General features: G+C 45.7%; 4 non-coding genes across 4 annotated transcripts; 1 reads left to right on the forward strand and 3 right to left on the reverse strand.

Moving 5' to 3' along the window:
• The first annotated feature begins 2,424 nt into the window (after positions 1-2,424).
• trnat-agu (transfer RNA threonine (anticodon AGU)) lies at positions 2,425-2,498 on the forward strand. The gene has a single exon. It is a non-coding gene; the product is annotated as a tRNA-Thr (tRNA).
• A 1,022-nt stretch (positions 2,499-3,520) lies between these two features.
• On the reverse strand, positions 3,521-3,602 carry trnap-cgg (transfer RNA proline (anticodon CGG)). Its single transcript has one exon. It is a non-coding gene; the product is annotated as a tRNA-Pro (tRNA).
• A 5,089-nt stretch (positions 3,603-8,691) lies between these two features.
• On the reverse strand, positions 8,692-8,763 carry trnaa-ugc (transfer RNA alanine (anticodon UGC)). The gene has a single exon. It is a non-coding gene; the product is annotated as a tRNA-Ala (tRNA).
• Positions 8,764-17,541: 8,778 nt separating this feature from the next.
• On the reverse strand, positions 17,542-17,626 carry trnak-uuu (transfer RNA lysine (anticodon UUU)). The gene is given in 2 exon segments: positions 17,542-17,577; positions 17,590-17,626. It is a non-coding gene; the product is annotated as a tRNA-Lys (tRNA).
• Between the last annotated feature and the right edge of the window lie 9,306 nt (positions 17,627-26,932).

The raw sequence follows: 26,932 nt of genomic DNA on the forward strand, positions 1-26,932 counted from the left end.
TCCCAGAGTGCGGGAGGCGGAGTAACAGCAGCAGACAGAGAGATCTCTCTAAACCAGCCGCTGCCGCCGGAGAGAAGCGAGTCCCGTTCCGAGCCGTGTCTGTCAGGCGCCCGCTGACCCTCTCTTCACTGAAGGGGACCGATTCAGCACCAACTCACACACCCACCATTGGATCATTGAATCACCTTCAACACCTGAATTACATCACCACTTAATCCTCGATACACGAGGAAATACAAACCTTGTCCATGCAACTTGCCCTCATAATTTAAACATTTTAGCCCCGGTATCATTCTGGTCTTTCTGCGCTGCACCTCCTGCAAGGCCAATATATCCTTCCTGAGGTCTGGTGCCCAGGACTGAATGCCGTACTCTAAATGTGGCCTTAGCAGAGTTTATAGAATTCTAACATAACTTCCACCCTTTTGAATTCCAGTTCCCTTGAGATAAAGGCCGACATTCCATTAGCCATTTTAATTATTTTTTGCACCTGTCTGCCAACTCTTCGTGATTTCCCGAAGTATCTCTGCTCACCCACAGTTCCTGGCTTCTCACCATTTTGAAAATACTCTGATTTATCTTGCTTCGGGCCAAAGTGGATGGCCTCACATTTCCCCAGATTGAAACTTTGAACAGTCTGGGGCTCTTTTGTATCGAAAAGAGAAGGCTGAGGGTGACCTGATACAGGACTTTAAGATTATGCAAGGGTTTGATCGGTCAGATGTAGATAAGGTGTTTGTACTTTTGGGAGTGGGGACGTCAGAACTTAGGGCCATGAATATAATAGTCATCAATAAATCCAATCTGGCATTCAAGAGAAACATATTTATCCAGAGAGGCGTTAGAATGTGCAGCTCTCTCCCACACGGAGTAGTTAAGGCGAATATCATGGATGCATTTACGGTGAAGTGAGATAAACACATGGAGGAGAAAGGAATATTCGGGTTTGCTCATAGGGTTAGATGAAGAGGGGTTGGAGGACGTTCGACTGCAGCATAAACACCGGCATAGTCTGGTTGGGCCGAATTGCCTGTTTCTGTGATGTACATTCGATGTAATTCTATGTAAGTTCCATCTGACACAGTTTTACCAACTCACTGAATCTATCAATTTCCCTTTCTAACTTTATGCTCCCATCTACACTACTCACTGTGCACCCTAACTTGGTGTCGTCGACAAACCTGGATATCCGGCTCTCTATTCCTTTATCTGCCTCATTTATACAGATCCCTGGGGGACACCACTAATCACATCCTGTCAATTTGAGTACATACCCATTAACCCTACTCTCTGTCTCCTACCTCCAAACCAACTCCCTCCCCATGTCAATGGGTTGCTTTGAATTCCACATGTTCTCATTTATGTTAACACTCTCTGATGTTAAACCTTAACGAATCCCTCTGGAAGTCAATGTACACATAACACCCATAGACACTCCATTATTCACCACGTTAGTTACATCTTCAAAAAGTTCAACTAGTTTCGTTAGACTTGACTTACACTTTACAAATCCATGCTGACTCTCTCTGATCAATTCATGTTTATCCAAGTGCTCAGTCATTCTTTCCCTAATAACAGATTCTGGTAACTTCCCCACAACAGACGTCAGACGAATCGGTCTATAATTTCCTGCTTTATCTCTCCTACCCTTCATATATAATGGAATGACATTTGAAATTTTTCAATCCATGGAACAATTCCTGAATCAAGAGAGTTTTGAACGATCATGACTAAAGCATGTACAATTTCCTCACCTATTCCCCTTAGTCCCCTGGGATGGTAAACATCAGGTCCTGGAGATTTGTCTATCTTTAGTCTAATTGTTTTCTCCAATACCATTATTTTACTGACACTGAATCCCCTTGATTTATTTTCAGTTTTCCTCGTGTCTCTGGTTTATTATCCTCATGCTTTTCTGTGAGGATTTAGCAAGTCTGCCATTTCCTGATTTTTCAATTACAATATCACCTCCATCTGTCTTTAAGGGGCCCACATTACTCTTAGTCACCCTTCTTTCTCTTAATGTACGTGTGAAAACCTTGAAAGTTGTCCTTAATTTCATTCACAAGTTTTTCTTGTTTTCTCTCTTTGCACCTTTTACGATTTTTTTTTAGTTTCAGCACCACAATAAACAACACTTCACTGTGAAATTTGCTCAATTAGTTCTTCAGTGTCAGAGCGAGAATTGTCCATCCCTAATTTATTTAAAGTAACAAACAAACACAAGCACAAATATTCATTCGTGTATCAAAGCACTGATGGACACAGAAAGATAAACACAGCTTGAAACGCAGTCAGTATCGGGATTCACAGGGAAACGGGCAAGTGAAATCGACAAAGATCAAACAGTCTGAGCCCACAACAGAATGTGACGTGTAGCTGATAGATATTAATGAGAGGAGGTGAGAGACAGTACCATGAATTGGCACCGTGGCTTAGTTGGTTAAAGCATCTGTCTAGTAAACAGGAGATCCTGGGTTCAACTCCCAGCGGTGCCTTTGTGTAATTCATGGTGTTTAGTGAATTTGAGAAGCTCACAGTGCTGTGTTTTGTTCAGGATCCAACACGGAACTGATCAGGAGGTCTTTTCAAAAATGCCTTTTCATCATACAGACAGCCCTCTCACAGAATGTGTCCGTGACACGTTCTTGTTTCTGGGCTCGTTAAGGTCGGGGTATAATTCTCGATTCGATGTTTCATACCCTGGAGAAACCCTAATTTAGCCCTGGACTTTGGATCTTGATCTGCGGTTCAAAGTTTTGCGAAGAGGGAAAAGGAGTCCCCAAATCACTCCACCTGAATCTCAAGCGCTTTTGAAAGAAATTCAGTTCAAACAATCAGGACTTTAAAGGCACCTCAATGACCTGCACTTTCATTGAAAGAGCTTTGCTTCCAATTACATTCAACCTTGAAACCGCTCTGGGTTTTCCCCTCACTGAAGCAGAGTGTGGCCGCTCTGTATCTGTGATCATGTCGGTGACGAGGTTCGCTTTGATGTTGGTCGCTTTCAATTTTTAAGATCTCGCCAAGCTCAGGGAAAAGAAACCGCGAATCGAATTGTCCCTGTAAGTGATGAATTGAAGGGATTGGTGCTCCAAGCAGATCTGAAAAATGCGCAGTGCGGTCGCTCAGGAATTCCAAATCCACCCTCTCGCCACTCCCCCCGTCTCAGTCTTTCCATCTTTACCCTTCACTGCCGGTGTTCCAGGTTCGATCATCCGTGGCCGTTCAACGAAGCCTGAGAAGTCCATGAGGGAAAAACACGGAGAGTCAAGAGACAGAGACAAGGTGGGATCAAAGTAGAGGAAGAAATAGGATCAATGTCAAGTTCTGCGAACGGGCAGAACTTAAGATGGAGCTTGGGAGAGATTCCTTCACGTGTCTTGCAATTTTGCAAGAGACCATTGTGCTCCGAATTAAAAGCATGAGCCGCGTTGGAGAGTCTCTCTGAGAGAGGGAATGCGGTTCGTCAACTCCAGTTCATCGTTATTTGAGCAGTAAACATAACTTTAAGAAGTAGCGCTGCGAACAGGATTCGAACGTACGCAGGAAATCCCCAGGGGATTCCGAGTCCAACGCCTTAACCACTCGGCCATCGCAGCTACAAACATCTGTTATGCACGGCTGTAAATCAGAATGTGTCGGTTTATCACAAGCGATCTGTGATACAATGTTCTCTCCGACAGGTGAAAGGCCCTGATCCCTGGTCTGTGCTGATTCTCTGATAGTTTACTGGGTAAAGGCCCTGATCCCTGGTCTGTGCTGACTCTCTGATGGTTTACTGGGTCAAGGCCCTGATCCCTGGTCTGTGCTGATTCTCTGATAGTTTACTGGGTAATGGCCCTGATCCCTGGTCTGAGCTGACTCTCTGATAGTTTACTGGGTAAAGGCCCTGATCCCTGGTCTGTGCTGATTCCCTGATAGTTTAGTGGGATTCATTCTGTGTCTCTCAGTCTCTGGTACTGTGTGTGAGTGTGGGATTCATTCTGTATCTGTCAGTTTCTGATACTGTATGTTAGTGTGGGATTCATTCTGTATCTGTCACTCACTGATACTGTGTGTGAGTTTGGGATTCATTCTCTGTCTTGTCAGCAGTGTGTGTGAGAGTTTGTGATTCATTCTTTATAGGCAGTCTCTCATACTGTGTGTTAGTGTGGGATTCTTTCGGTATCTGTCAGTCTCTGTTTCTCCATGTGAGTGTGGGACTCATTCTTTATATACAGTCCCCAGTACTGTATGTGGGAGTTGAATTCATCCAAAATATGCAGTTACTCATACTGCATGTTAGTGTGGGATTCATACTGTACCTATCAGTCCCTGGTACTTGATGAGAGTGTGGGATTAACTCTGTGTCTGTCAGTCTCTAGTACTGTATGTGAGTTTGGGATTCCTTCTGTATCTGTGAGTGTTGGATTCATTCTGTGTCTGTGTGTCTCTGGTACTGTATCTGAATATGAGTTTCATTCTGAATCTGTACGTAATTATTCTCTCAGATTACATTATTGCGTTCAATACTTCAGCTTTAATATCTTAATGTTTGAAGAGTTTTACTCCTTATTTAATTTGTAAATATGGACGAACTTTAGGATTTAATGTTGGAGGTTTTAATCAGATAATTTGTGTGCTTTTTGGACCACTATGAAATCTGCATCTCTGTGAGTACTATTGTGGATGATAATGAATCTTTCAAACTGATAAGGTGACATTTTTGAATTGGTTTGTAATGTGTAGATCAGTCTGTAGAAATGGAATTGATACTGTATCTTTCAGTCTAATACTGTATGAGATTATTGGACTGGTATATAATGTGTATCTCAGTCTGCACTAATAGAATTGATACTCTATCTTTAAATTTCATTCAACGAGTGCATTCTGAACAGGTATCTAATTTGTTTCTCAGGTTTACTATCTTTCAGTATTTCTCAATCGATACTGTACGTGAGGTTTGGATTTGTTTGCAATTTGTAGCAAATGGTTCACTTTTCGAATGGATATTTCATGTATTAAAGTCATGTGTGAGAGAGTTCTGGGCTAGTATTCAATTGGAATCTCGGGTACATTATTAGGATTCATTCTGTCCCTTTCAATCGGATACCATGTGTGATTTCTCTCTGGTATTTAATTCGTAGCTATGTTGCCCTATTGTGAGATTGACACAGTGCCTTTCGATCTGAGAGTGTGATTTTGGACTGGGATTTTTGTATCTACCTGTCAGCGGGACAGAGTTCGGGGCAAATGGAAGAGTGTCTGCCTCACCCGCTCTGTTTGAATGTTGGATTGAAATTGTGTCTCTGGAACTTGGGATCAGTGTGGGACTGACTACTTCTACTGTCTGAGACTGTGGAACTGATGACCTGTCTGTGTCTCTGTGCTCTGTGGGTGATAATGTACCTCCTGTGTGTGAGAAGGAGCTGGCTGCACTCCTCCTTGTGCCTTGGGTGGAGGAAACATCACATTCATTCTGGATCATTCAAGGATTCGCCTGTGGAAAGAAAATTATCTCTTGTAACTCAAGAAACGGTGAGGTTGAAAATGGAAAAGTGATCAGTTTAATATCTCTAATGATCATTTTGAATATCCACAAATGAAAACCAGTGATACAAACAGTGTCAGTGTCTGACTCCACTGCAGCACTCAGCTTCTGCACACCGGATGTGTTGGGCTATTTTACAACAATTTAGTGACATCCAGACACAACCCAACCCCTGCACTGATCCATGAATGGGACTACCCGATGGGGCAGGGACCTTTGTCCAGGTGAGGTTTCTAATTCCCTCTCCCATGGGACTAACCGTTCAACCGAAACCAAACAGCCACTGTTTAAATTGTGTCCTTCACACTTCTCACCTGATGCCTGCAATAGATGCTCTTTGTATAACTCCCCACATCCTTACTGTCCGGCTCTGTTTCCACTCTTCACTGTCCAATAACAATAAACAGGGTGAGACTGGAACTAAACCAGGACCATTCACTCCTGGTTTGGGGAGTGAAAGCAGCAATGGTTTTAATAGCAGGTTCTTCCCATTCTCTCTCCCTTCCCCTGGACACACCCTGTCCACACACAGCCCGAGAATGACCTCTCCCTTCCCCCCCTCTCACTCCATGTTCCGGGACCAGTTCCTGATCCACTCCGCCTCTTACAAACAGCCCCCGGACTCCCCCTGCCCTTCCCCCGGACTCAATGCCGATCTCTGAGCCCATCTGCGGACACGGTCCCGGAGCGATGAGCTGCTGTAACGAGGCTGCTCTTTGCTCCCTTCCCCCGGGGGCCGTGATCTCTCCATTCCCGCCTGTCTGAGCAAAGGAAGTGGGTCTGGGGGAAAGGTCAGAGGGAATGGGCTCCACAGGCAGTGCAGGAACAGGCACCAGAATGGGAAACAGATGGGATTCCACCAGTGCCTAACGCTGGAATCCAGACTGACTTTACAATCTCCAACTATTAAACTCGAGGTTTCCATCCCTGCTGTTTCTCTCGGGCTCTTTTGATGGGAAAGAGTCTTTCAGAGATAAAGTGGGCGGCTGTGGAATGAGCCAATGGGTTCTGTTCATTCTTGGCTCCCTAACTGATAAAGTAACGTTTGACTCCGAAACTGGAGGGAGGATTCCTCAAACCAATCCTGGAGAAACGGGGGAGGAAAGTGGGAGTTGGTGTATTTGCTGGGACCGTGTAGGATTAATATCAGGCAGCAACAGTCCCAGTTTATTTCAATCGGAGTGAAACTCTCGGTCACTGAGAGTAATACAGAACGGCCCTGAGCTGCAAGATTGCAGAGGGGACAACATGCAAGAGAGGGTTAAATGTGTGACACTGTCCCTGAGAGTGGGATTAATAATGTGTCTGTCTCTGAAATAATATCAGTGAGAGATGAGACTGCATCTTCTGTCACTCCACCTTGGAATAGCATTTGGAATGGAATATTTTCCAATTTGTTACTGGGTGAAAACGGGACATTACAGGTCAGTTTCTCTCTCTCTCTTTTGTACAGATTATGAAGGTGGGAGACTGTTCCTGAGAGTGATACAGAGACACTGACAGGAAGTGTAATTCTGATACTGTGCCTGTCTGTTTTTATCTCTCTCTACCGCTGTACATGAAGGTGGAATATTGTTACTGAGTGTGAAACGGACACACTGATGGGAAGTGTGAGACTGATACTGTGTCTGTTTGTCTCTCTGTCTGTCTGTCTTTCTCTCTCCCTAGTGCTGTACAAGGAGGCGGGATACTGTGACTGAGCGTAATATAGACACACTGATAGAAAGGGAAAGACTGATTCTGTGTCTGTGAACAGACCTCCGGTGCTATTGGTGAGACGGTCACTGTCCCTTTTACTGTATATCAGCCGGTCTGACGGGGCATTCATCATTGGCCAGTCCTGTCAGGAAAGGTAGAGAGAAACCGTCTGTAACTGTCTGACACTGGACTGTCTGTGAGTGTTGAATTTATTCAGTAACTAGTCGTGTCTGGGTGTTGAGAACGGGATGGAGAGGACACCAGTTACTATTATCCGACAGTCAGTCAGTTTAGGAAGAGAGAGAAACACAGAGAGACTGGAGGAGCCCAGAGCGGATAATTTGTATTTTCATCTTAACCAAACATATCACTGTGTGCGGACAATACAATAATGTAAAAGGAGGAGGACAAGGTGAGGCACAGACAGCATTGAGTCTCATTTCACTATAGACGGACGCAGGACTTGTCCCAGGTGAGGGTTTTGTGTTTAAAGATCACTTCACGAAAAACACCTTGACGATCTGGGGTTGCAGACGGACATGACGGGCAGGAAAAGACCAGCTCGTTCATCAATCCTGCCCCACATGCCTGGAGCATCGTGACTGGACACTTCCTACACACACCACCAGCCCCACCCACCGGGAACATGGAATCTCCTGGGAGCGGTTACAAACCAGAAAAAAATCCAGGGCCAATCAGGAGGGGAAATTCTGGGAAATTCCTCCCCGACTCCCTCAGGCTATCGAATCGAGTCCAGTGGATCACACTGACCATGCGTAGGTTAACTGTAAAACCACTCACCTTCCATATGATGCGATCTCTGCCCCAGTCAAGAACCGGTCCAGATCCCTCGAGAAGGCAGGGAGAGAGTCAGCACTTACCGCACCAAAGAGAGTCAGAGTCAGCGCCCACCGCACCAGAGAGAGTCAGAGTCAGCACCCACCGCACCAGAGAGAGTCAGAGTCAGCACCCACCGCACCAGAGAGAGTCAGCACCCACCGCACCAGAGAGGGTCAGCACCCACCACACCAGAGAGGGTCAGCACCCACCGCACCAGAGAGAGTCAGCACCCACCGCACCAGAGAGAGTCAGCACCCACCGCACCAGAGTCAGCACCCACCGCACCAGCCGGGAATACATTCCAGATGCTCACTCCTCTCTGGGAAAAGAAGAAGCTCCCAACATCCAGACTATTCTTCCCTCTTTGTGGTCGGAACGCCGGTCCGCTGCTTCCCCCCAATCTGTGAAACTGGAAATAATCTATCACTGGGCAAGCTGTTCAACCATGAGATGGGAGCCATTGAAACACCGTGGGCGCTCTCCCATTGAATGATATTCTGTGCGGAGCGTTCGGTTTTTCGCGAGGTGAAGAAACTCTTGTCTCTCCTTGTGTGTCAATGTGAGGCGAGTCTCAGATGATATTCTCACAGTTGAATCCAAAACTAGAAATGTAACTTGTTTGGAGATGCCGGGGATTGAACCCGGGACCTCATACATGCAAAGCATGCGCTCTTCCACTGAGCGACATCCCCACGGGTCAAAAGGTACCTGAGAAATAAACAAGCAGACACTTTAGAAGTGAAGCCGTGAGCTTTCTGCTCCGTCTCTCCAGGACATCGAGATGCCCAGCGGTCCCGCGTGTTCACAATGTTCAACCTCTGCTTCAGTTCACGGGGTTTCTGCTCCTCTTTACTTTGAACTTTGCAAAATAAAAGTCTGCGGAAATAAAAAAAACCCAATCGCTAATGGTCAGTGACAAGGCTGAAATCCAACCTCTGAATCATAAAGTGAGATGGAAGAATGACAGAGCGTCAAACAGGAACAAGAGCTGGGACTGCTCGCTCGATATTGCACCGTCACACATTCCCCTCAGTCGGCGGCTGCTTTGAGTTGAGCTGTTGAGGGGACCGAGAGATGAAGTCCCGCTCCGGGACAATTTAATGCTTGTGGAGCCTCAGAAGTTGGAACTCGCTGAGCTCAAAAAGCGTCATTCAACTTTCCGTGGGGAATTCTGGTGGAAAATTATTTCGGGAGATGCTGGGAGTTGAACCCAGGACCTCAACACATGTAAAACATGCGCTCGACCACTGAACTAAATCCCCAGATAACACAAACCTCTCACCAAGGAAAGAAGAACTGATTGTCCTCATTTTATGAGGCCACCCGTGGTGGGTGTGCACTGCACTCACTGCATTTTACCGGAGAAATAATCAATTTATATTCTGTAACTATCCTCCACTCACTGCATTTTAATGGGGAAATAATCAATTTATATTCTGTAACTATCCCCCACTCACTGCATTTTACTGGAGAAATAATCAATTTATATTATGTAACTATACCCCACTCACTGCATTTTAATGGGGAAATAATCAATTTATATTATGTAACTATCCCCCACCAGTTTTTACCTGTTGTCAGAAATAGTCCCTTCGTGGTCGCCAATTGTAGGATTTAAACCACTATTTTCAGGATTATAATCTAATCCAATCTAAGGACTGGTTCCTGACAACAACAAGATCACCACTGGTACTGGTATTACGGTTAAAGGCAAAACAGATTTATTAATCACATCACAATTAGTGCAAAAAGGTGATACTTAACAAAGAGAAACAGTGAGTGTTCCTTGAAACCTCGGAAGTGTCCCTCCAAGTGACTACGGTGCGGTCTCTCTCTCTCTCTCTCTATCCCTCCAAGTGACTACGGTGCGGTCTCTCTCTCTCTCTCTCTATCCCTCCAAGTGACTACGGTGCGGTCTCTCTCTCTCTCTCTCTCTATCCCTCCAAGTGACTACGGTGCGGTCTCTCTCTCTCTCTATCCCTCCAAGTGACTACGGTGCGGTCTCTCTCTCTCTCTCTCTCTCTATCCCTCCAAGTGACTACGGTGCGGTCTCTCTCTCTCTCTCTCTATCCCTCCAAGTGACTACGGTGCAGTCTCTCTCTCTCTCTCTCTCTATCCCTCCAAGTGACTACGGTGCGGTCTCTCTCTCTCTCTCTCTATCCCTCCAAGTGACTACGGTGCGGTCTCTCTCTCTCTCTCTCTCTCTCTATCCCTCCAAGTGACTACGGTGCGGTCTCTCTCTCTCTCTCTATCCCTCCAAGTGACTACGGTGCGGTCTCTCTCTCTCTCTCTCTCTATCCCTCCAAGTGACTACGGTGCGGTCTCTCTCTCTCTCTCTCTATCCCTCCAAGTGACTCCGGTGCGGTCTCTCTCTCTCCCTCTCTGTTGACTGAAAAGTTCTCTTCTTCCTTGCCAGAATCTTGTGCGCCTTCCTCAGCTTTTGAGGTCTCTTCTTATTCCCTTTTTCAGTTTATGAGCAGTTCACTCTCACATCCACATCTCTCAGCCTGACCATTATTCATGTCTTTCAACCTTCAGAAGTTACATTCCAAGCATAACTCCTGGTACCATCCGTGCCTTCTTGTTACAGACTTAACAGAACCTTATTTAGAGTTTACATTGTGAGCCTTCACAGAACCGTTTGTATAAACAGAATTCTGCTCACTGGCTTGTGGAGGCTCGAGATAGAGAGGCCTGAGCCTGAGTGACTCCTTGATTTAATGAACCTTCAGTCCATTTATCTACTTGTCTTTTAGACATTATGCTATTACAGCACATTCCTCCCTTAGGTCTGTTAATTCCCACTTTACTGTTGTCAGTATCCTTTGAGTTTTAACTGCAAACTTGACTATAATAACCATCATGCATCCTTCTCGGCCCACCAGCACTTTCTTATTGAATACACGTTACATGGTTCATTCTATATTAATACACAGTACAGTTTACATTTATAGATACATAGATTCACAGTACATTTTGTTCTACTTCTACTATTGATTATAATTATACGAAATTCTATCTGTTAATGGGTTAATCCTTACACGTTGTTCTTCCTGACTCTAAACACCATAGTTCAGTCCTGGATATGATTAACTGCAGAATCCAACCCCTGCAGTCACTTGTGAACTCGCTGGTGTCTCAGCACATGTGATGACTGAGTGAATCCCTTCCCACACACGGAGCAGGTGAACAGTCTCTCCACAATGTGCGTGAGTTGATGTGTCAGCAGTTCATTTCTGCTTTTAAAGCTCTTCTCAAAGTTACTGCATTAAAAGGTCACTCAATAGTGTGAACACGTTGATGTCTCAGAAGGTGGGATGAATTCGTGAATCCCTTCCCACACATGGAGCAGGTGAACAGTCTCTCCCCAGTGTCAGTGTGTTGGTGTTTCAGATCATTTGTTTTAAAGCCCTTCTCACAGTCAGAACATTTCAGAGGTCTCTTATCAGAGTGAACTCGCTGGTGTCTCAGCAGGTGGGATGACCGAGTAAATCTCTTCTTACACAGGGAGCAGGTGAACGGCCTCTCCCTGACGGGAGTGTGTCGATGTCTTCACAATTTGTATCTGCATTTAGAGCTCTTCGTGCAGTCAGAACATTCAAAAGGTCTCTCCCCAGTGTGAACAAGTTGGTGTGTCAGCAGTTTGGATGAAATAGTGAATCCCTTCCCTCACACGGAGCAGGTGAGCGGCCTCTCCCCAGTGTGAGTGCGTTGGTGTGTCAGCAGATTCCTTTTGCTTTTAAACCTCTTCTCACAGTCAGAACATTTAAAAGGTCTCTCATCGGAGTGAACTCGCTGGTGTCTCAGCAGGGTGGAAGAATGAGTGAATCTCTTCCCACGCACGGAGCAGGAGAACGGCCTCTCCCCAGTGTGAACTCGCTGGTGTATCAGCAGGTGGGATGACCGAGTGAATCTCTTCTTACACACAGAGCAGGAGAACGGCCTCTCCCCAGTGTGAGTGCGTTGGTGTGTCAGCAGATTAATTTTGCTTTTAAAGCTCCTCTCACAGTCAGAACATTTAAAAGGTCTCTCATCAGTGTGAACAAGTTGATGTTTCAGCAGGGTGGATGAATGAGTGAATCTCTTCTTACACACGGAGCAGGTGAACGGCCTCTCCCCAGTGTGAACTCGCTGGTGTTTCAGCAGGTGGCATGATCGAGTGAATCTCTTCTTGCACACGGAGCAGGAGAACGGCCTCTCCCCAGTGTGACGGCGTCGATGAATTTCCAGCCTGGACGGGTAATTGAATCCCTTCCCACAGTCTCCACATTTCCACGGTTTCTCCATGGTCCGGGTGTCCTTGTGTCTCTCCAGGTTGGACGATCAGTTGAAACCTCGTCCACACACAGAACACGTGGACGGTTTCTCCCCGCTGTGAATGGTGTGATGTTTTTTCAGGCTGTGTAACTGGTTAAAGCTCTTTCCACAGTCAGTGCACTGGAACACTCTCACTCGGGTGTGTGTGTCTCGGTGCTTTCCCACTCACACTGATGTTTGAAATCTTCTCCCACAGATAGAACAGACAAACATTTCTCCTTCCACATTCAAAGGCCGATGATATTCAGGTCCTGATGAATCGAGTGACTCTGTCAGATCTTGGCATGCTGTTTGGTTTGAGTTTCCCTCTGCAAATCCTCCCCTTCTAATACCCTATAAAGGAGTTTATAAAAGTCATCACTGTAAGTACAGGGTAGAAATTCAGAACAGACAATTGTAGTTTCTACAAAACCTTCTTTCCTCTCTTGTGCCTCAAAGCTGTAAATCCCCGTCCCACACACTCTCCCTCCTCCCTGTGCTGAAATCCAAACTCATCGCATCATCTTTCAGTGGCCCGAAACCATGAGTGAAAGGGTGAGAGAGTGAGTGAGAGAGAAAGTGTGAGAGAGTGAATGTGAGAGAGTGAATGTGAGTGTGAGAGAGAGAGTGTGAGTGAATGTGAGAGAGTGAGTGTGAGTGAGTGTGTGAGTGAATGTGAGAGTGAATGTGAGAGTGAATGTGAGAGAGAGTGAATGTGAGTGAGTGTGAGAGAGTGTGAGATCGTGAATGTGAGAGTGAATGTGTGTGAATGTGAGTGAGTATGAAAGAGTGAACGTGAGGGAGTGAGTGTGAGAGAGAGAGTGTGAGTACAGCAGTGGGCTCGGTGTGGAGAATGAAGTGGGGCAGGTGGAGCATGTTTCAGTGGGGCAGCAGTGATCATAATCTCATTCGGTTTAGAATATTTATGGAAAAGGACAGGGGACAGTCAAATGTGAAAATTCTTAACTGGAGGAGGGCTAATTCCAGTGAGTTAAAAAGGGATCTTTTCTGTGTGGATTGGAATCAAAAATTGTCAGGCAGAAGAGTAATTGAACAGTGGGAGGCCTTCAAGGAGGAGTTGGTTTGGGTGCAGAGTAGACAGATTCCCACGAGGAGGAAAGGAACAGCATCCAAAGCTCGAGCTCGGATGAATAAAGATATAGAGATCACCATTTCTCCTTCATTTACAGACGATCACTGACCGATCATCATTTCTCCTTCATTTACAGAAGTTTCCTGACTGATCACCATTTCTCCTTAATTTACAGACATTCCCTGACCGATTACCGTTTCTCCTTCATTTAAAGACGTTCCCTGACTGATCATTATTTCTGCTTCATTTGTAGACGCTCCCTGACCAATCACATATCTCCTTCATTTACAGATGCTCCCTGACCAATCACATTTCTCCGTCATTTACAGACGCTCCCTGACCGATCACCAGTTCTTCAATCACAGACACTCCCTGACCGATCTCCATTTCTCCTTCAATTACAGACGTTCCCTGACCGATCGCCATTTCTCCTTCAATTACAGATGCTCCCTGACTGTTCACCATTTCTCCTTCATTTACAGATGCTCCCTGACTGATCACCATTTCTCCTTCAATTGCAGACGCTCCCTGACAGATCACCATTTCTCCTTCATTTACAGATGCTCCCTGACCAATCACATTTCTCCGTCATTTACAGACGGTCCCTGACCGATCACCAGTTCTTCAATTACAGACACTCCCTGACCGATCTCCATTTCTCCTTCATTTACAGATGCTCCCTGACTGATCACTATTTCTCCTTCAATTGCAGACGCTCCCTGACAGATCACCATTTCTCCTTCATTTACAAATGCTCCCTGACCGATCACCATTTCTCCTTCATTTACAGACGCTCCCTGACCAATCACCATTTCTCCTTCATTTCCACACTCCCTGACCGATCTCCATTTCTCCTTCAATTCCAGATGCTCCCTGACCGATCTCCATTTCTCCTTTAATTACAGATGCTCCCTGACCAATCACCATTTCTCCTTTAATGACAGACGCTCCCTGACCGATCAACATTTCCCCTTCATTTACAAACGCTCCCTGACCGATCACCATTTCTCCTTCATTTACAGACGCTCCCTGACCGATCACCATTTCTCCTTCATTTACAGACGCTCCCTGACCTATCACCATTTCTCCTTCATTTACAGACGCTCCCTGACCGATCACCATTTCTCATTCATTTACAGACTATCCCTGACCGATCACCATTTCTCCTTCATTGACAGACGCTCCCTGACCGATCCCCATTTCCCCTTCATTTACAGACACTCCCTGACCGATCACCATTTCTCCTTCATTGACAGACGCTCCCTGACCGATCCCCATTTCCCCTTCATTTCCCGGCGGGGAGTGAGGGGGGGATAATGTTCACTGTTTTATATTCGGGTCTGGGGCCGCACTCGGGGTTTGTAAAGCCTGAGCCTGGGCCTGAGCCCGGACCCGGGCCCCGGGGTTTATTGAGCCTCTTGCTCCGATCCTCTGACCTGCACCGAACGCGCTCCTCCCGCAGCCTCGACTGGCCGCGCATGCTCAGGACACACTGACCGATAATGAGTCACTACTGCGCCTGCGTAATGGGCTCCACTGATTCAGATAGGGCACAATCTGAACCGCGCTGCATGCTGGGTGATGCAGCCGCCATTGATGATATTACTGTCCGGCCGAAAAGCAAAGACATTGGAAGCAGGGAGAGCGCGTTTGGACCAAGGATAATAAAATAAACTGAAACCCCAGCGCTTCTAGCCATTAAAACCGGCACAAACACACAGCATAGAAGCCCCCCCCCCTCCACCCCGAATTTGGTGAACTCCAGAAAAAAAAATTTCAGTGACTTTTATTAATTTCGTTTTATTAAATGTTGCAACTGAAGGGTTCAATTAATGTTTATTTTCCAAATGCACCTCGGGACCGCCAGTCTCACCATTAATCCCGCCTGGCTATTAAGGAGAGTTCCGGACCAATAGGAGGAGCGGAAATTTATAGGCATTTCATGTAACTCGTGGGGTGTTGCAGGGATCAGGACTGTGGCCTCAATTATTTACAATGTATATCAATGACTTGGATGAAGGAACAGAGTGTCTTGTGGCCAGATTTGCTGATGGTACAAAGATAGGTGGAAAAGCAAGTTGCAATGAGGACACAACGTGTCTGTGAAGGGATCTTGCCTGGTTAAGCGAATGGGCAAAAAATTGGCAGATGGAATATAATGTGGGAAAATGTGAAGTCATTCACTTTGGGAGGAAAAAAATATTTTGCTTTTTTATTTGAATGGAGAAATACTACAAAATGCTGCAGTACGGAGGGATCTGGGTTTCCTCGTGCAAGAAAGACAAAATTCAACATACAGGTGCAGCAGGTAATCCGGAAGGCAAACGGAATAATGGCTTTTATGTCTCGGGGGATGGAGCATAAAAGCAGTGAAGTCATGCTACAAATGTACAGGGTGCTGGAAATGTACAGGAACCTAAAGCAATTAAGATTAGTAAAGAAAAAGTACTGGAGGAATTAATGGGACTAAAAGCTGACAAATTCTTTGGACCTGATGGCCGACATCCTAGGGTTTAAAAAGAGGTGGCTGCAGAGAAAGTGGATGCACTGGTTTTATCTTCCAGAGTTCCCATGATTCTAGAAAGATCCCCATGGATTGGAAGGTACCAAATGTAACCCTGCTATTCAAGAAAGAGGGAGAGAGAAAACAGGGAACTACAGAACCTTTAGCCTGACAATAGTAGTAGGGAAATTGCGAGAATCTATTACTAGGGACGTGGTAACAGGGCACTTAGAAAATCATAATATGATTAGGCACATGCAACATGGTTTTATGAAAGGGAAATCGTGTTTGACAAATCTATTTGAGGTTTTGAGGGTGTTGATAGCAGGGTAGATAAGGGAGAACCAGTGGATGTAGAATATTTGGATTTTCCAAAGGCATTCGATAAGGTTCATTCGAACAAGATTAGGGCTCATGGGATTGTGGGTAATATATTAGCCTGGATTGGGGATTGGTTGACGGAGAGAAAACAGAAACTCGTAATAAACAGTTCATTTTGGGGTTGGCAGGTTGTAACTAGTGGGGTACCGTGAAGATCAGTGTTTGGGCCTCAAATATTTACAATCTATATTAATGACTTAGATGAGGGAACCGAGTGTAATGTGTCCAAGTTTGCTGACGATACAAAACGAGGTGGGAAAGTAAGCTGTGAGGAGGATGCAAAGAGGATGAAAAGTGATACAGACAGGTTAAGTGAGTGGGCTAGAAGTTGGTAAATGAAGTATAAAGTGGGGAAATGTGAGGTTATTAACTTTGGTAGGAAGAATAGAAAAGCAGAATATCTTTTAAAAGGTGAGAGAGTATGAAATGTTGGTATTCAGAGGGATTTGTGTGTCCTTGTACACGGATCACAGAAAGTTAACATGCAGATGCAGCAAGCAATTAGGAAAGCAAATGGTATGTTGGCCTTTATTGCGAGGTGGTTGGAGTACAAGGAAAAGGAAGTCTTGCTGTAATTATATAGGGCTTTGGTGAGACCACATCTGGAGTACTGTGTACAATTTTGATCTCCTTACCTGCGGAACGATACACTTGCCTTAGAGTGGGTGCAACAAAGGTTCACTAGATTGATTCCGGGGATAAGAAGGTTGTCCTGTGAGGAGAGATTGAGCAGAATGGGCCTATATTCTCTGGAGTTTACAATAATGAGGTGTTCTCATTGAAACATGTAAAATTGTTAGAGGGCCTGACAGGGTAGATGCTGGGATGCTGTTTCCCCTGGCTGGAGAGTCCAGAACTAATGGTTATAATCTCAAGATAAGGGGCCGGCCATTTGGTACAGAGATGAGGAATAATTTCTTCACTGAGAGGGTTGTGAACCATTGGAATTCTCCACCCCAGAGGGCTGTGGATGCTGAGCCATTGAATAGATTCAAAACTGAGGGAGATAGAATTTTGGAAACAAAGGAACTCAAGGGATATGGGGATCGGTCGGGAAAGTGGAGTTGAGGCCGAAGATCAGCGATGACGCTGTCAAATGGCGGAGCAGGCTCGAGGGACTGAATGGCCAACTCTTGCTCCTTTCGCTGATGTTGGTCCGCTGGAAAAGCAGAACTTGCCAGCTGTTTCAAAACTTTTAGCCTGAACAGGGACTTGAACCCTGGACCCTCAGATCACCACCTGTTTTAAAAGTCTGATGCTCTACCAACTGAGCTATCCAGGCTCGCTGTTGGATTGGTTTCCATCATACAGATTCATGGTGGGACTCTGAATTATCCCTGTCGATGGAGAAGAAGGGGAGAATTCCTTTTTACAATTTTCAGCAACGTGTTAAGGAGAATCCTTGTTTCTGTTGAACATGATGTAAGAAACATGGACAGCGAACTGATGATTTTACAATTCTTCTTGTTTGTACAAAATGTCTTGTCATTCGTTAGCAGCAATTAAAAAAAACACTTTACCCAATGGCTCAAAAGCTGAACTTGTTCCACACGGGACCTGGGAAAGGCCTCTCGACATTTCAGCCGATCAACAATTGAAAGCTGAATAATTTCACCCGTTACACCGTGACACCAGGCAGCAGATTTGCCTCCCGAATTTTCCCTGCACGACACTTCAAACCGATGAATCCCTGCTTCACAGAAAGAAGAATTGTGTGTTTGGTTCTTTAGATTTAAAGATGTCGTGCCGGCCGCTTTACCATTTCAGCTCTCGCCAATCGCCCCCTCTCCCTCCTATAAACAAATAAACTCTCACCTGCTATTGCAAGACGGGAGGCCAGAGGAGCCTCAGTGCCCACATGGGGACATGAAGAAGTCGATGTGTTATGGAACCGGTTGTACCTTGAACTCCAGTCAAAATGTTTCGAAGTTTCAACTACTTTAGATGGCGCTGAAACTCACAACCCCAGCATTTCTCGAGTGTATAATTATTGTAGAAATAACGCGCGCTGACCGATTGCTCCACTGGAGCCGCGCACGGTCTGTGTCCCCAGTGCTCCCATCAAACAGCTTCATCCTCGGTCTCTCAATTATCGCTTCCTGATCTTTCCCACACAGAAGCCTCCAACCAAGAGGCGATTCGTTAAACATCCGCAGTGACCTTTAAAAGCCGCGGAACCTGAAACAAAACTCCAGACGATCAGAACTTTTAATTATATTATTATTGACGAAAGGCCAATTTTTTCATGCTACTTGAAGGAGGATTTGGGGAAAGTGGGAGCTGAAATTATGAAACTCTCTCTGGGCTGTCAGTGATTGAAGAGATGGGAGTTATTTCATTTGAAAACCGAGGCTCGGAACTTCCTGATGGAGAAGTGTGAGAGAAGATTGTGGTTAGTGGCAGTTGCCGGGGAGATCGAGAGGAGAGGGAGAAAAGTCAAAGTCACAGCTGTGACAGCTCAAGTGCTCTGCTTATCTATAATATTTAGACAGTAATGTACAGTACAGGACAAACCAGTTTAGAATGTGACCGTGAATGTGACGACACGTTCTTGTTTCTGGGCTCATTGAGGTCGGGGTATAATTCTCGATGCGAGGTTCATATCCCGGCGAATCCCTCATTTAGCCCGGGACTTTTGATCTTGAGCTGCGGTTCAAACTTTTGCGAAGAGGGAAAGGAAGTCCCCAAATCACTCCACCTGAATCTGAAGTGCTTTCAGAAGAAATTCAGTTCAAACAATCAGGACTTTAAAGGCACCTCAATGACCTGCACTTTCATTGAATGAGCTTTGCTTCCAATTACATTCGACCTTGAAACTGCTCTGGGCTTTCATCTCACTGAAGCAGAGTGTGGCCGCTCTGTATCTGTGAGCATGTCGGTGACGAGGTTCGCTCTGATATTGGTCGCTTTCAATTTTTAAAATTTCACGAAGCCTCAGGGAAAAGAAACCGAGAATCGAATTGTCCCTGTAAGTGATGAATTGAAGGGATTGGTGCTCCAAGCAGATCTGGAAAATGCGCAGTGCGGTCGCTCAGGAATTCCAAATCCACCCTCTCACCACTCGGCGATCATATTAACTGAGCTTTACTCTGGCCCAGTGTCACCGCGCTGAAATCGAGTATTTCTCCGGCACGTTTCCCTTAACTTCACAGTTGCTGGTTTAAGAGTGAAGACCGGCTCGTTGGATTTTCACTCCTGCAAGTTTCAACCATTCATTTTGGAAAAGTAAACTGACAGTGGACAGCTGTTATATTGGTCGCTGCAATCAAACAGTTCAGCTCAGTGAGTTACTGGTTCAGTGGGTGACTTCTTCACCTGTCTCGGTGGTGCTATTGGTTGGTGCAAAAGTTTGATGTTTCGAGCCCTAATTTTATTTTCCCTCAGGATTCATCACCTCAAAGTTCCAGGGTTTCAATGTGTGTTTTGTCTGCAAGAAAATGTACCGTGATCATTGCCGGCTGAGCAGGGCTGATATTCCACCATTTACCCTGTTGTCGGAGAGCAGGCACATGAATCATATAAAGGAATGGAACATTGGCTTCACGGAAATCACAATTCATAACCCATTTATTTTAAGCGGGTTTATTTTAAATGAGTCAACGCCTGCCTTAAATGGTAGACTCAGGACAGTCACACAAACAGGTTAAATCTTCATAGAATAATTACCACAGTCATTTTTAAACTGGACGCCGCACGGTGACTTTGCTGTCAGTGAAGAGAGACGAGAAAGACCAAAGTGCCGTTTGCCCCTCTCAGTGTGGCCCTGAAGGACTGTGTCCAGGCTGAAGTTCTGTTCCCACCGGACGATCCTCCCCCCAGATTGTCCTTTCTGAGCTCCAGTCAGGTGATGCTAAACACTCAGGTGGGAAAGACCAAAATCTACAACAAGGGTTTAAAACAAAGCTGATTTATTCAACAGATATCCAGAATATTAAATTCCAGCCCAGTTATCGGGGTTATTAACATCAGGAGAAACAAACCCCAACTGTCAGAATGAACATGGTTCAGTCCTGGATGTGATTAACAGCAGAATCCAACCCCTGCAGTCACTTTTGAACTCCCTGGTGTCTCAGTACGTGTGATGACTGAGTGAATCCCTTCCCACACACGGAATCATAGAATCAGAGAACGCTACAGCACAGAAGGAAGCCATTCGGCCCATCGTGTCTGTGCCGGCCGAAAAAGAGCTATCCAGCTTAATCCCACTTTCCAGGGCTTGGTCCGTAGCCCTGTAGGTTACGGCACTTCAAATGCACATCCATGCACTTTTTAAATGAGTTGAGGTTTTCTGCCTCGACCGCCCTTTCAGACAGTGAGTTCCAGACCCCGACCACCCTGTCCGCTTCTGTGTATCCTCGAACTTTATCACTGCTATCCGGAGGTCGAGGAGACAACCATTCGCTCCTCTATGACATAAATCGTGAATTATACCCTGACCCCGACGAGCCCAGAAACAAGAACGTGTCCTTAAATTAAAGTGTTACAGACACATTCTATGAGAGGTCTGTCTGTGCGATGAAATGGTGTTTTTGAACAGTCATTCTGATATCGGTTTCCTCCTCAAACCTCAACAAATACCAATTCCAAAGTGTGACTTTGTCGCTGAATTCCACAAATTAGGTAAATATAATAAATTACACAAAACACTGCTGGGAGTTGAACCCAGGATCGTCTGTTTACAAGACAGATGCTTTAACCAACGAAACCACAGCACCAATTCACAGCACCTGTTCCCCACCTCGTCTCACTAATATCGATCAGCGACACGTTACTGTCTGTTCGAGGCACAGACCGTTTTATCTTTGTCTATTTCCCTTGTCCGTTTACCTGTGCATCCTGATACTGCCTGCATTTCTCGCTGTGTTTATCTTTGTGTATCCATCAGTGCGTTGATACATGGATGATTAAGTGTGCTTGTGTTTGTTACATTAAATAAATTCGGGGTTCAGACAATTCTCGCTCTGACACTGGAGAACTATTGAGCTGAACTTTACAGCGAAGTCTTGTTTATTGTGGTGCTGAAACGAAAAAACCGAAGAGGTCCAAAAAGGGAAAAGGAGCAAAAACTTGTGAGGGAAAATAACGACAACAATCAAGGTATTTACAGGTATATTAAGAGAAAGAAGGGTGACTAAGAGTAATGTGGGCCCCTTAAAGACAGATGGAGGGGATATTGTAATTGAAAATCAGGAAATGGCAGAGTTGCTCAATATTTACTTTGCATCGGTCTTCATAGAAAAGGATGAGGCGAACATAGCAGAGACACGAGGAAAACTGTAAATAAATCAAGGGGATTCAGTGTAAATAAAATAATGGCAATGGAGAAAATAATGAGATTGAAGATTGTCAAATCTCCAGGACCTGATGTTTACCATCCCAGGGGAATAAGAGGAATAGGTAAGGAACTTGTTCATGCTTACTCATGATCGATCAAAACTCTCTTGATTCAGGAATTGTTGCTTTAATTGAAACATTGTCAATGTCACTCCATTATTTCGGATGGGTCGGAGAGATAAAGTTGGAAATTCTAGGCCTATCAGTCTGACGCCTGTTGTGGGGAAGTTACCAGTATCCGTTATTGGGGAAAGAATGACTGAGCACTTGGATAAATATGGAGTAATCAGAGAGAGCCAGCATGGATTTGTAAAGGGGAAGTCAAGTCTAACAAAGCTCGTTGAACTTTTTGAAGATGTAACTAACGTGCTCGATAATGGAGTGTCTCTGGGTGTTAGATGGACATTGACTTCCAAAGGCATCCAATAAGGGACCACATAAGAGACTGTCAACAAAAATTAGAGTGCGTGGAATTTAAGGCAACCTATTGAAATGGGTCGGGAGTTGGTTAGAAGGTGGGAGACAGAGGCCCGGGATAATAAGGGATGTACTCAAATTGGCCGGATGTGATTAGTTCTGGAGCATCAGCTTTTTCCGATATGTATAAATGACGGAGATGAAGGAATAGAGAGCCGAACACTCACGTTTGTCGCTGACATCGAGTTAGGAGGCGCAGTGAGTAGTGTAGATGGGAGCATAAAGTTACAAAGGGAAATTGATAGATTCAGTGAGTTGGTAAAACTGTGTCAGATGGAGCTTACATAGAATTACATCGAATGTACATCACAGAAACAGGCAATTCGGCCCAACTAGACTATACCGGTGTTTATGCTGCAGACGAGCCTCCTCCAACCCCTCTTCATCTAACCCTATGAGCAAACTCTAATATTCCCTTCTCCTCTATGTGCTTATCCAGCTTCCCCGTAAATGCATCCATTCTATTCGCCTTAACTACTCCTTGTGGTGGCGAGTTGAACATTCTAACGCCTCTCTGGGTAAGTCTGTTTCTCTTGAATGCCAGATTGGATGCATTAGTGACTGTATTAATGTTTCAGAAGATGGGATGATCGAGTGAATCTCTTCCACACACGGAGCAGGTGAAAAGTCTCTCCCCAGTGTGAGTGCATCGATGTCTCAGCAGTTCGTTTCTGATTTTAAATCTCTTCCCACAGTCAGAACATTTAAAGGTCTCTCAGTGTGAACTCGCTGGTGTGTCAGAAGGAGGGATGACCGAGTGAATCTCTCCTTACACACGGAGCAGGTGAACGGCCTCTCCCCAGTGTGAACTCGCTGGTGTCTCAGCAGGTTGGATGACTGAATGAATCTCTTCCCACACACAGAGCAGGAGAATGGCCTCTCCCCAGTGTGGGAGCATTGGTGCATCAGCAGGGTGGATGACCGAGTGAATCCCTTCCCACAGGCAGAGCAGGTGAACGGCCTCTCCCCAGTGTGGGTGCGTTGGTGCATCAGCAGGGTGGATGACCGAGTGAATCCCTTCCCACACGCAGAGCAGGTGAACGGTCTCTCCCCAGTGTGAGTGCGTTGGTGTGTCAGCAGATGAATTTTGCTTTTAAATCTCTTCTCACAGTCAGAACATTTAAAAGGTCTCTCATCGGAGTGCACTCGCTGGTGTGACAGAAGGTGTGATGACCGAGTGAATCTCTTCCCACACGCAGAGCAGGTGAACGGCCTCTCCCCAGTGTGAACTCGCTGGTGTCTCAGCAGGTTGGATGCCCAAGTGAATCCCTTCCCACAAGCAGAGCAGGTGAACGGCCCCTCTCCAGTGTGAGTGCGTTGGTGTGTCAGCAGATGAATTTTGCTTTTAAATCTCTTCTCACAGTCAGAACATTTAAAAGGTCTCTCATCGGAGTGAACTCGCTGGTGTGACAGAAGGTGTGATGACCGATTGAATCCCTTCCCACACACGGAGCAGGTGAACGGCCTCTCCCCAGTGTGAGTGCGTTGGTGTTTCAGCAGGTTACTTTTGCATTCAAACCTCTTCTCACAGTCAGAACATTTAAAAGGTCTCTCCCCAGTGTGAACTCGCTGGTGTGTCAGGAGGCCGGATGACTGACTGAATCCCTTCCCACACACGGAGCAGGTGAACGGCCTCTCCCCAGTGTGACGGCGTCGATGAGTTTCCAGCTGTGACGGGTAATTGAATCCCTTCCCACAATCCCCACATTTCCACGGTTTCTCCATGGTCTGGGTGTCCTTGTGTCTCTCCAGGTTGGACGATCAGTTGAAACCTCGTCCCCACACAGAACACGTGTACGGTTTCTCCCAACTGTGAATGGTGTGATGTTTTTTCTGGCTGTGTAACTGGTTAAAGCTCTTTCCACAGTCAGTGCACTGGAACACTCTCACTCGGGTGTGTGTGTCTCGTTGCTTTTCCACTCACACTGATGTTTGAAACCTTCTCCCATGGATAGAACAGACAAACATTTCTCCTTCCACATTCAAAGGCCGATGATATTCAGGTCCTGATGAATCGAGTGACTCTGTCAGATCTTGATGTGATCTTTGGTTTGAGTTTCCCTCTGCAAATCCTCCCCTGTAAAAGGAGTTCATAAAAGTTATCAATGTAAGTACAGGATAGAAATTCAGATCAGACAACTCTACTTTCTATGGAACATTATTTCCTCTATCATTCCTCAAAGCTGTAAATCCCCGTCCCACACACTCTCCCTCCTCCCTGTGCTGAAATCCAAACCCATCGCATCATCTTTCAGTGGCCCGAATCCATGAGTGAAAGGGTGAGAGAGTGAGTGTGAGAGTGAATGTGAGTGAGTGTGTGAGAGTGTGAGAGAGTGAATGTGAGTACAGCAGTGGGCTCGGTGTGGAGAATGAAGTGGGGCAGGTGGAGCATATTTCATTGGGGCAGCAGTGATCATAATCTCATTCGGTTTAGAACAGTTATGGAAAAGGACAAGGGACAGTCAAATGTGAAAATTCTTAACTGGAGGAGGGCTAATTCCAGTGAGTTAAAAAGGGATCTTGTCCGTGTGGATTGGAATCAAAAATTGGCAGGCAGAACAGTAATTGAACAGTGGGAGGCCTTCAAGGAGGAGTTGGTTTGGGTACAGAGTAGACAGATTCCCACGAGGAGGAAAGGAACAGCATCCAAAGCTCGAGCTCCCTGGATGACTGAAGATATAGAGATCACCATTTCTCCTTCATTTACAGACTCTTCCTGACCGATCACCATTTCTCCTTCATTTACAGACTCTCCCTGACCGATCACCATTTCTCCTTCATTTACAGACGCTCCCTGACCGATCACCATTTCTCCTTCATTTGCAGACGCTCCCTGACCGATCCCCATTTCTCCTTCATTTACAGACGCTCCCTGACCGATCACCATTTCTCCTTCATTTACAGACGCTCCCTGACCGATCCCCATTTCCCCTTCATTTCCCGGCGGGTAGTGAGGGGGGGATAATGTTCACTGTTTTATATTCGGGTCTGGGGCCGCACTCGGGGTTTGTAAAGCCTGAGCCTGGGCCTGAGCCCGGACCCGGGCCCCGGGGTTTATTGAGCCTCTTGCTCCGATCCTCTGACCTGCACCGAACGCGCTCCTCCCGCAGCCTCGACTGGCCGCGCATGCTCAGGACACACTGACCGATAATGAGTCACTACTGCGCCTGCGCACTGGGCTCCACTGATTCAGATAGGGCACAATCTGAACCGCGCTGCATGCTGGGTGATGCAGCCGCCATTGATTATCATAATATCAGGCTGGAAAACAAAGACATTGGAAGCAGGAAGAGCGCGTTTGGAACAAAGATAATAAAATAAACTGAAAGCCCAGCTCTTCGTGTGATTTAAATCGGCACAAACACACAGCGCAGACGCTCCACCACTTTGGTGAACTCCAGAAAATATTTCAGCATGGCTTTATGAAGGGGAAGTCATGTCTGACAAATTTGCTTGAGTTCTTCGAGGATATAACGTATAGGGTGGATAAAGGGGAACCAGTGGACATAGTGTATTTAGACTTCCAGAAGGCATTCGACAAGGTGCCACATAAAAGATTATTACTTAAGATAAAAAATCACGGGATTGGGGGTAATATTCTGGCATGGGTGGAGGATTGGTTATCGAACAGGAAGCAGAGAGTTGGGATAAATGGTTCATTTTCGGACTGGCAACCGGTAACCAGTGGTGTTCCACAGGGGTCGGTGCTGGGTCCCCAACTCTTTACAATCTATATTAACGATTTGGAGGAGGGGACCGAGTGCAACATATCAAAATTTGCAGATGATACAAAGATGGGAGGGAAAGTAGAGAGTGAGGAGGACATAAAAAACCTGCAAGGGGATATAGACAGGCTGGGTGAGTGGGCGGAGATTTGGCAGATGCAATATAATATTGGAAAATGTGAGGTTATGCACTTTGGCAGGAAAAATCAGAGAGCAAGTTATTTTCTTAATGGCGAGAGACTGGAAAGTACTGCAGTACAAAGGGATCTGGGGGTCCTAGTGCAAGAAAATCAAAAAGTTGGTATGCAGGTGCAGCAGGTGATCAAGAAAGCCAACGGAATGTTGGCTTTTATTGCTAGGGGGATAGAATATAAAAACAAGGAGGTATTGCTGCAGTTATATAAGGTATTGGTGAGACCGCACCTGGAATACTGCATACAGTTTTGGTCTCCATACTTAAGAAAAGACATACTTGCTCTCGAGGCAGTACAAAGAAGGTTCACTCGGTTAATCCCGGGGATGAGGGGGCGGACATATGAGGAGAGGTTGAGTAGATTGGGACTCTACTCATTGGAGTTCAGAAGAATGAGAGGCGATCTTATTGAAACATATAAGATTGTGAAGGGTCTTGATCGGGTGGATGCAGTAAGGATGTTCCCAAAGATGGGTGAAACTAGAACTAGGGGGCATAATCTTAGAATAAGGGGCTGCTCTTTCAAAACTGAGATGAGGAGAAACTTCTTCACTCAGAGGGTGGTAGGTCTGTGGAATTTGCTGCCCCAGGAAGCTGTGGAAGCTACATCATTAAATAAATTTAAAACAGAAATAGACAGTTTCCTAGAAGTAAAGGGAATTAGGGGTTACGGGGAGCGGGCAGGAAATTGGATGTGAATTTAGATTTGAGGTTAGGATCAGATCAGCCATGATCTTATTGAATGGCGGAGCAGGCTCGAGGGGCCGATTGGCCTACTCCTGCTCCTATTTCTTATGTTCTTATGGAGAGGGACAGAGAGACAGAGAAAAAGATGGAGAGATAGAGAAAGACAGGGAGA

The sequence above is a fragment of the Heptranchias perlo genome, unplaced genomic scaffold (assembly GCF_035084215.1).
Source record: "Heptranchias perlo isolate sHepPer1 unplaced genomic scaffold, sHepPer1.hap1 HAP1_SCAFFOLD_289, whole genome shotgun sequence".
NCBI lineage: Eukaryota > Metazoa > Chordata > Chondrichthyes > Hexanchiformes > Hexanchidae > Heptranchias > Heptranchias perlo.